The following is an 11,144-nucleotide window of genomic DNA, read 5'->3' on the forward strand; positions in this document are numbered from 1 at the left end:
GTTTCTTAATGAAACACATTTTTTATGTTGCCATAATAGAAAGGTATTTTTGCTTCCATTTTCCCTATTTCTGCAAGATTTACAGAAAGTTATATCATAATTCCAATATCAATTTTTTAAAATATATTAGAATTCATTATGCCTGTTTTTATTTTGCTTTATTTACTGATAATGTGGTTTAACCTATAGTTTATAGGCCGCCATGTTTTAAAATTTGTGATCAAGCTTTTCATTGTGTAGGTAATCTTAGGCCAGATCAACATATTCCCTCAACATTATCAACTGTATACCTCTGACCCACTCCCAGCAGTAAATTTTAAAGCAATAACATCGCAATCAACTTTGCTTACATAATTTAATGTTTCATTTGCAAACTATGGTTAGTGAAATTGCTGTTGTATTCGTTGGAGATGGTGCTGCACCTGCTTCCAGGGAAGTTATTTACCCTAAAGGACAATTAGAAGTTTTATTGAGAATGTCAGCTAACTAAGTTCTTACGGTTTCTTAACTTTCTTAACTCCAAGAGATGGCATTATTGGTGCACAATCCTGAACATGCAACATTCGTTAGAAATCGTGTATCTCAGTTTTACAATAAATTTTAAGTTGAAATATAGTTTTTGATTAGAAAAGATTGCAATTTTATGTTTATTTATTATTCAGTTGTAACAATAGTAATATTATTGGTAATATGTTTAATGATAATAGTGAAATTGAAATGGAAAATATTAGGCTCAAAATTATTAGTGTAAATGGTAATAGGCGACTTAAAAATAGTTGTCAAATAAAAGAGATAAATCTAGGTAGGATAAAATTAATCGTTGTTGAAATGTAAGAAATTCAGCTCAGCGAGCAGATAACTTACTTGCAAGAATTCAGTGTCAAGCAGTGTTAATGTCTGTTAATTCGATTTTACTTTAGACACTTGAGAACAAAGCAAAGTATGAATTTTCTATTTATAGTAATATTTTTTATATATTTATAGTAATATGTTGAGTGATTTATAATATATATATTTAGATTATAATATATTATTATTTAGATTAATACCAGTTTATACCAACTATTTATAAACAAACAGTTAATAACATAAATGATTTTAAATTTTTTTATAATTTCAAACATAATTGTTCGTTCTTTTTTTTTTAGTTGCCTTTGTCATCACTTGATTAGTTTGCTTACTGTTGAAACATGGTTTTAATTTTGTAAATTTAATATGATGTTAAGTTTATTCTATTTATCATTAGTTAATAGTCAGAGAGAAGCAGGAACTTAATTAAGAAATGCTGGGAATTTATCTTTTAATCAAGGTAAATATAATTTTGTTTACTGGTAACATAATAAAATCAGTTACTATTATCTATTGTGCGTTTTTTTACTTTTTTAACATTCTGCTTTGAAAATACTTTCTTTCTCTCCCTCTTTCTCATAGATGAGAGGGAGAATTAATAAAACTAATTACATATTTCTTTATACCACAATTGATAATGACTATTTATAAGAAATATATAATATAATAATATAGTTGCTTGCTATTTTCTAATATAATTGTTCAAATTAATAACTATAATTGTCCCTCGATTGTTTAAATATTGTAACAAATAAAACCTTTTTAGTTCAAGTAAGTATTCTATGCGCTATTGTTACTGTGTTTTGTGTTGATAGAGCTAGGCTGTTATAGCTATTTTTGTTCTTTATATTTTATGTAATATATTATCCTAATTCTACTAACATTAAAATGCAAATAATTTTTAATTAAAAATTGTAATTTTTTTTTTCATTTCTTTTTTTAGGTATTTGCAGGCTTTTCTTGACTTTTCTTTGCTGGGACCTGCTGTGTTGTGACATTTTAAAAAGAACTTAACTGATGTTAATGCAGTTTTTGTGTCGTTAACTGTAAGCAATGACATTGTTGATAAGGAGTCAAACTTAAAATGTTATTAATGTGTTTTTATTGTTATAAAAAATTTAATTACTAATAACCCGTATTACGGGTTGCTTACTGCTAGTATAAATTAGTAGAAAATTGCCTAACAAACTTTTTTATTTTAACACTGTGTTTAAAGGACTCATCAGAAATGAATGTTCAAGCTAATAACACTTCAATTTATATAAATAAAATTGCAGAAAGTCATAAATGTCTTAGAATTGAAATGAATTCTCGAAAATCGTTTACTTCTGCTTTTTTTTGAAAAAGTATTTTTAAAATAAAGGGAGGGGGGCTTATAACTATTTTTTGATATATAATTACTTTTTGAACTCACTTATTTTTACAGTTTTTTAGAAAAAACTTATTTTCATGTCGTAAATTGTAAATAAGTATAAAGCTGTAACCAAAATAGCTAAGAGTAAAGTGATTGTAAAATAAACTATAAAAGTTAGTAATAAGATTAAATAAGAAATTAAAGATTTTTCTCTTCTACATTAATTAAGTAATACATATTTTTAAAGATTTTTCTCTTCTACGTTAATTAAGTAACACATAAGGAATACAAACAAAAAAAAAGTATAAAAAATAAAAGAAAACAACAACAAAAAACTCATTAAGTGCATATATATATACACTTGATGAGTTTTTATATATATCAATTTCGATATCAATGAAATTTTCGGGATGCAATATAAAAAGATAACCTGACGTTGTTTATCCAATAAATTAGCACTCATTGACTCCATGGTAACATTAGATAATCGTGTTGTTTTCGAAAAAATACTCTAAATGAAATACTACATATAAAAATTATTAAAACATATTCCAATTATCTTAAAACTATAAACACATTGTGATCTACACAAATGTAACTATAAATATTCTGTATTTCAATAAAAGATTTCAATAACTTAAACATGTTTAATAGGGTGTTCCAAAAAAATGACTTTTTTGAATTTCAACTTACATTGCTTTTCATTACATTGCCCCCAACCTTGATATTACTTATAAATATTTTTTTTTTCATTAGATCACTTTATTTACAGTATCGTCCACAATTATTTTCGTCGCGTCCATAATTATTTTCGTTGCAGCCCATAATTATTTTCGTCGCGTCCATAATTATTTTCGTCGCGTCCACAATTTTTTTCGTAATAAAAATACCTTAGTATTTTATTATTTAGATAAAAATACCTTTTTATCTAAATAATTTTTATCACGAAATATATAATGGCAAAACGTAAACAATACAAATATCAATGATTCGAATGTCGAAACAGAAGAACAAATAAAAAACAAAACTGCAACGAATCAAGTCAATCTATTGCAAATGCAACAGGTCTTTTAATTAGGAAGATTCAAAACTGGATACGAAAACTTGAACAAGATCAAAATACAGTGCCTAAAAAGCGTGGCAGAGTGGCACGAGATAATATTGAAAGAAAGAGAGAAATTGAATTATTAATTAATGCAAATAATGCATTAACTACAATCGACATTGCAGAATCAATGCCCGAAGAACATAAATGCTCGACAATTACAGTTAAAAGAGAATTAAAACAAATCGGATATACCCAGTAGGCACAGCGACGTGACAAAAACGTGAATTTCACGTTATTTTGGCACGTGACATTTAGGTGACTTTTTGGTCCCCATGAAATGACCAATTCACGTGATTTATGGATGTGTTTTTCACGTTACTTTTGGCACGTGGTATTTAGGTAACTTTTTGGTCCCCATGAACTGTCTTTGGACGTGCTTTTTACGTTAATTTTGGCACGTAATATTTAAGTAATAATTAAGCTTTATAAAAACGAAGTGTTTGGATTCGTGTAAAGAAAAAAAACTCATCGTCGAGAAAATATTTAATACGTATTAAATTACATGGTTTTATTAGTCAGTATATTAGTTCTTGACATAAACATTTTGAATTTGTGATAAAAGCTGCACTTTTGTTAAAATATCCTCCTTATATCCAATAAGTAATAAGTACAAAGTCATAGATCTGCAACTTACGAAGAGCACGCTTCGATCCACAAAGAGCGTACTTCAAACTTAATCTAACGAACCAGTCGATTTATTCTCCCATAAAAGCACGCTTCAAACATAATCTAACGAATCAGTCGATATTTTCTCCTATAAGAGTACGCATCAAACTTTATCTAATGAATCAGATTTAGCTGAAAAGAAACGAATAAAATCTTAAATAATAATATGATTATTTAATAATTATCTTAAATCACAAACTTTTAAAACAAATCTTACTTGGTAAGTTGCCAACCATTTTGGCAACAAGATTTTCTAGTTTTTTTTTTTTTATCTAAATCATTAAATAATTTTAAGAAAACAATACTACATACAATGTAGAAAAATAAAAAAAGTCATTTGCCTTCTAATTTTATACTCTTAATATCTATTTATATTGCTAAAAAATAAATAAGGATTTAATAAAAAAAGACATAACAAAAAGTCGACAGATAAATAAAAAAAGAAGTACAAAATAACAAATACAAGTCTAAAAAAATATTGTTTATCTATATATATCTATATTTAATATCTGTCTATAGATAAATATATATCTATATATAAAGTTAATAACTGATGCGCGTGATTAGAAAAAGATCTGTACTCACCTTATGTGATAACATCTAATTAAATAATTTGTTTTCTTTGTTTTCCATCTTCTTGTATTTGCACTTGTTTCTGCATTAACTTGTTCATACATTAACTCACTAGATGCAAAGGTGACAGCCCACGAAATTGCTTTAAATGAATAATCTACATTAAATGTTATTTTAGAATGCACACAGAAAAATTATTACAATTTTTAAAAATGTAATAGTTACCACATAACCACACAACATTATAGTGGGGATTTTATATCATGATTTTCCTACTCATGGTGAGATTTTCACCCTGAGGCTCTTTTTGCTGTGGAAACATTCACCACAGCTAAGGAGCCTCATCTACCCCTAATTATATATAATATATTAAGTATATAACTTAAAGTATGTATAATAAAGTATTGTCAAATTAGGTCACCAATAAATACCGAGTGCTGAAAATTCAACTCAGAATCAATTTGCATTCTCCAACAAGATATGAACTGAATTAATTTCTTGCTAAAGGGTGCGATCACAAAAGAAGACGAAGAGAGGGAAAAGTGAATTTTCTAAAACTTTAAAACTTAAAAGGTTATTGTGTCTTCCTACAGAATGATATTCCAAGGCAATAACATAACAATACCATTGGATTAGGATCCAAGTAAATAAAATAAAGAATATCTTTCCAAGTTTCTAATCATAGGTTTTTATTGAGTATAAAAAAAGTTCCAAAAGACACAATATTTTGGCAACGTAACTTTCATGCTTCAATCAAGTAAAATTGTAACCTGGACGAGGTCACCTAAAATATACATGATTGAAACGTGAAGAAGAAAACTGAGTAAGAGCATGCATCAAACTTTATCTAATGAATAAGTCGATATTTTCTCCAATAATAGCTAGCGACACCAAATTTAGCTAAAAAGAAACAAATAAAAACTTAAATAATAATATGATTATTAAATAATTATCTTAAATCACATATTTTTAACACAAGTCTTACATGGTGAGTCGCAACTGTTTTGGCAACAAGATTTTCTGGTGTTGCAATTTCTTTGATCTAAATCATGAAACAATTTTTAAAAAAGCAATGCTATATTTGAGAAAAACTTGCTTTACATATTGGAGGTTGTCAATATTGAAAGATAAGTATAATGCAGCTTTAAATTGCGGTAGTGGTGTAGTGGTAAAACGCTCGCTTCATAAGCGAGAGGTTCCGAGTTTAATCCCCACCACGTCCCTGGTAGTACCGCGCTCAACTCGTTTCTCCGCGCAGCAGCCTTATTCATCTTGGTTCGTGTTTTGGAGTTATAGAGTTGAGAGAGGGTTATAACCACTATTAAGTAGCCTCCTCATCTGTAGTGGCCTTCTCGGCCTTGAGGAGGTGAATAACAAAAAAAAAAAAAAAAAAAATTACAATAGCATCATCACAATGATTACAATATAATCATCATTACAATATAATCATCTTTTTGTGGGGAAAACATTGAACAAATCCGCGTTAATAACCTGTTTTTTTTATTGTACTTAATAACAATAGTAATAAAAATCATATAATATATACAATAAGAATTTCGTAAATACAATTCAAATATATATATTAATCATATAATATTTAAATAATATAAAAAAATGAAATAAATAAGTATTAACCTTTTTTAACAAGTAAAGCACAAGTAGAAGATGTCATATATTACAAAAAGATAAAGTATATAATAATAATATATACATATATCAATAATAAATAACATAACACATTTGTTTATTGATACTATCTTGGATAAATTCTTTAACCTTGTTGATAAAACCAAATAGTAGAAAACCTATTTTTGGTTTTTATCTAATCGACTCTTGAGCAATAATGTACGCAGAAGTTCTACAGACATTATAATTTATTTTATATATTTTATATAGGGGAACCTGTTGTACCTTTGACCACTTTTTGCTTTAAGGCGTTTTTTGCGTAGCCTATTGAGTAAATCCAAACCATTCAAACTTAATAATATTCTCTTATATTTTGCCCAAAAATTATACTTAGAACTTTTTTATCATTTGACCAAGAAGTATCTTTTTCCCGCGTTTTAAAAAAAGAAGTCTATTGGTCAAAGGTACAACACGTACGTTGTACCTTTGACCGATGCGCGTTGTTCCTTTGACCAAAATGTTATTATTAAAAAATCATGCAATGTTTGAACCCTTTTTAATATTTTAGTTTGTTATATATTATATAGAAACTTTTGGTCCATCATATATCAATAAAAAAAATCTAATTATTTTGTAATCAATCCTAATTGTCTAAAAAAAAACTAGAAAAATCAATCCTTACAATCTTGCAAAGACTTGTGTATTAAAGTTACGATACTCAGTATTACTAATTTTTTTCAATAAAATCAGTTATTATAACTATTTAGATAAAGTCACATATTTTCTTTAGTTAGATGCTACTTACATGAAATAATTAGGATTAAGGTCCAAAACTTTAAACGCGATTTAATTGTACAAAACATATTTTCTAATATATACAGTTATTTTTATTATTTTAGATAAGAAAAGAGCAAAAATATATTTTTATAACTTATGTTAGCTGGCGGTCTATATTCATTTGCATATGATCATAATGCTTTTTATAGAAAATATCTTAATGATGACAACAAAAAATACAATGATAAAAGAGTAAAATATATTAACTATTGCAAATAGTCAGATCAACATCAAACATAAGATACTGACGCTTAGATGAACCATGACCAATACTTGGTGGTGGAAGTTTCATAATAATATCCTTATGTTCCAAATCATAAAGATTGTCATCTTCTCTTATAAACTTGTTACAAAAGTCTCCTGATTTCTTAAGATACTTAATTTTGTAAACTATACCAACAACTTCTAAAACTTCTGCTACATAAAATCTAGAGCATTTCTTTCCAGCCAACTTGACAATTAAAAAATCTCCAGAAACAATTTCACTTTCATTATCAAGTATATTTACTCCAAAATCAATTTCATTAGAGCTTTCATCATTTAAACATATGTCAGACTGACTAAAAATAATCTGCTTTGCCATTTTTTTTCTTTTGCTTGAAGAGGTCTTTTTAAATTGTTGGTTATTAGATTTTGAATCTAGAATAACTTTAATTTCAGGGGTATCAGTTAAAATACATGATTTTCTATTACGTCTTTTTGAAGTATTTGTTTTTCTTAATTTGGCTTTAGGATGAGGTCGTATTATCTCAGGTGAAACAATTGATCTTGATGGTAAACTCACAGTAGGGATTTCCCCTAAAACAATAGATGACGTTGATGGTACACTGGATGGAGCAGTTTTAACATCAATAATCTCATTAGAAAGGCAAGCTTCAGTATTCACTATTGGCCTATCAGTAACATTATTTGGTACAAAAGCATGAGGATAAGCTTGACCAACAAGGTAAGATATATCATAAATTGTGACTGGTTTACCAGCATTGCCTGGTGATATCATCCAGTTATTCATGGCATTGTTATAAAAAGTTTTAAATGGTCCAAAAACACCATGACCAAGAGGTTGCATTTTATGGGTTGTGTGAGGATGAAATGTCATTAAAACTATGCCTGATTTTTTTGCTAACTTAATAACAGAAATGTTTATTAATGGATAATCATGACTCTCATGATTATCCATTAATAAAAGAACAGGTTTTTTAATTGACGGTCGCACATTACTAATAAAATGTTCAAGAAATTGCACAAAAATGACTTCATTTGACCATCCAGACTTATTAGCTGCTCCTACACTTCCAGGAGGACAATTATTTAACATGTAGTCTTTGAATTTAGCACGTGGAAATACAAGTAATGGTGGGATGCTATTTCCAGTAGCATTAATGGCTGCAATCATTGTTACATTGTTGCCTCGTTCAGCACTAGTTATGCTCCCTATTTGTTTTTTACCTTTTGGAGCTAGAATTTTTGGTGGTACGTGGACTGTGGTAATTCCTGTTTCATCACAGTTCCAAATATTTGATGGGTCAAAATGATAACGTTGTAAAACATTTTTGTAATTTTTATATACAATTCTTACAGTTTCTCTATTGAATGCAGAAGATCTACCAAGACTTGTAGGTTGTGGTTTACGTAGAGATAGCTTGTTATTATATCTTTTGCAAAAATCTCGCAGCCATTGTTCACCTGCACATTTATTTTTCATCCATAAAGTTTCAATTTTTTTATGATTTGCTAAAGCATACTCATATGCAAAGGATTTTATCTGCTTTAATGTAAGTCCATAATGCATATTTGCAGCATCTGCCAAGTAGTTTACCAAAATTAATTCTTCTTCAGTTGAGAATACTTTTTTTGGTTTGGTATGTGAATATAAATATTCGCAACTACCAGATTTTTTAAACTGCTTCAACTGATATATTAAAGTTGACTTTTTAATGTTGCAATGTCTTGCAGCTTCACTTAAACTCATTTTTTGTTGAAGCACAAAATTCACTGCATTTAGCATACCCATTTCGGAAATCTTTTTGCGAAAAACACCAATCTTGCTCCTTGGCATTTTAAAACTAAAATATATTAACAAAATTAATTAACTATTTCGATACATTTAATTCCCTATAGCTGAGCAGAAACTAGGTAATAAAATGAACTTGACAATAATATTGCTTCAGCTGTCCAACTAACAAATTAACAAAATTGATTATTCTAAGTGTAGTAGTGGTTCAAGAATAAATAGTGAATTGCATTAAAATTCAATGGAATTATTTCATCATCATAATACTAGAAACAATTTTGCATTAAAAAGCAATTAAGCACAGACGACGCCTAATAAGGTAGATTATAAATTTTATAATCTTGCCCTCTTAAAGTCCGCAAATTACCGAGGAAGCAGTTTTTATTGGTCAAAGGTACAACGTCCTTGACTGGTCAAAGGTACACGAGATGGGTTTCTTTAACAGTTATTGTCTTAATCCCCATTTACGGTCAGACATAATCATCCAAAATTTTCCATAACAAAAAAAAGATGTTGGGTAATGTTTATAATGTCGTAGATGAATCAAACAACAATTTGTCACAGTTTTAAAATCAGAATAAGATTAACACAAATATTTACTTTTTAAGAGTCAAAACTTATAATTGCTTGTGGATCAATACCATCTATCCCAAGTATAATGTTTTACGATAAGAAGAGTTGTCATGGACTACTATTTCAAATGACACTTCCCGTTTTTTTTAAATAATAATAGTAAGCCAACAGAGTAGAGTGACCAAAGGTACAACGTGGTCAAAGGTACAACAGGTTCCCCTACTTATTTTGTAGGTCTTTACACGTCATCTAGGCCTTTACACGTCATCATTTTATAACTTTCACGTATCTTTCACGTAAAATAGTAACCTGGACGAAGTCACCTAAAATACACGTGATTGAAACGTGAATAAAACGTTGCGTGCCTACTGGGTACCCGTAAAAGGCTTAAATCGGTCGTTGTTGCGAGAAATTCAGCTCATGTAATAGCAATAAGGTTCACGTTTTGCAATCATGTTTCTTTTCTGCAATATTCTGATCTGATTTATATTGATGAAACCAGTTTTAATTTGCACGATTAACGGCATAATAGATATGCATTGTTGGGAAGTACCCCATATATTACAGTCCCCACACAGAGAGGAAGGAATGTTAGCTTAATACGCGCCATTTGAGTCACGGGATGTATTGGTTTTAAAATAAAGGTTAGGGCCTTTAATACTGCTAGCATGAATGAATGGATCGAACAAAATTTAAGACCAGCTTTAAGTGATCGAAGATATGTTGTAATAATGGACAATGCACGATTCCACCATTCATCAACTGTAGAATTGGCATTTCGAGAAAGCAATTGTACTATCCAGTTTTTACTACCTTACAGCCCTCAACTTAATCCTATTGAGGAGATTTTTGGTGTGATGAAAAATTTATTCAGAAGGATAAAACCACAACCTAATAATCCACAAGAAATGATTAACATTATTACTGAGATTTTAACAGGTTTTATTGAATACTCTTTTGAAAACTATTATTATCACACGCGTAAGTGGGTGTAAAAAGGAATTCAGCGTAATGAGTTTATGTGATTAAATTATGCTTAATTTACTGTAAAACATTTGAAAAATAAAGTATTTTTATTACGAAAATAATTGTGGACGCGACGAAAATAATCAAGAACGCGACTAAAATAATTATGGACTGCAACGAAAATAATTATGGACGCGACGAAAATAATTGTGGACGATACTGTATTAGATTACTCCATGACTTCCCTCAATGGGTCCAAAGGTAATTTTTTGCCCATATTTTGGACTAACTGAGGGCAGTGTTACCATTATCCAAATGAATTTTTTTTTTGTTGTTTTATCTTTTTGAAGGAAATAAAAATATAATGTTTAGCTTAATTTTTTTTTTAATTTGAACAATGAAGATCAAAAAATTAAAAAATATTGATTTAATTTACTATATTTTACTATCTTTTACTACCTTGGTCCTATCTACCATTTTAATGTGTTATCTGTTATATTTTAAATACACATATATTTGTTTTAGTTTGTGAACAATTATATTTTACCTTGTATATGCAATTTGATTTTTAACTTATT

The sequence above is a fragment of the Hydra vulgaris genome, chromosome 06 (assembly GCF_038396675.1).
Source record: "Hydra vulgaris chromosome 06, alternate assembly HydraT2T_AEP".
Taxonomy (NCBI): domain Eukaryota; kingdom Metazoa; phylum Cnidaria; class Hydrozoa; order Anthoathecata; family Hydridae; genus Hydra; species Hydra vulgaris.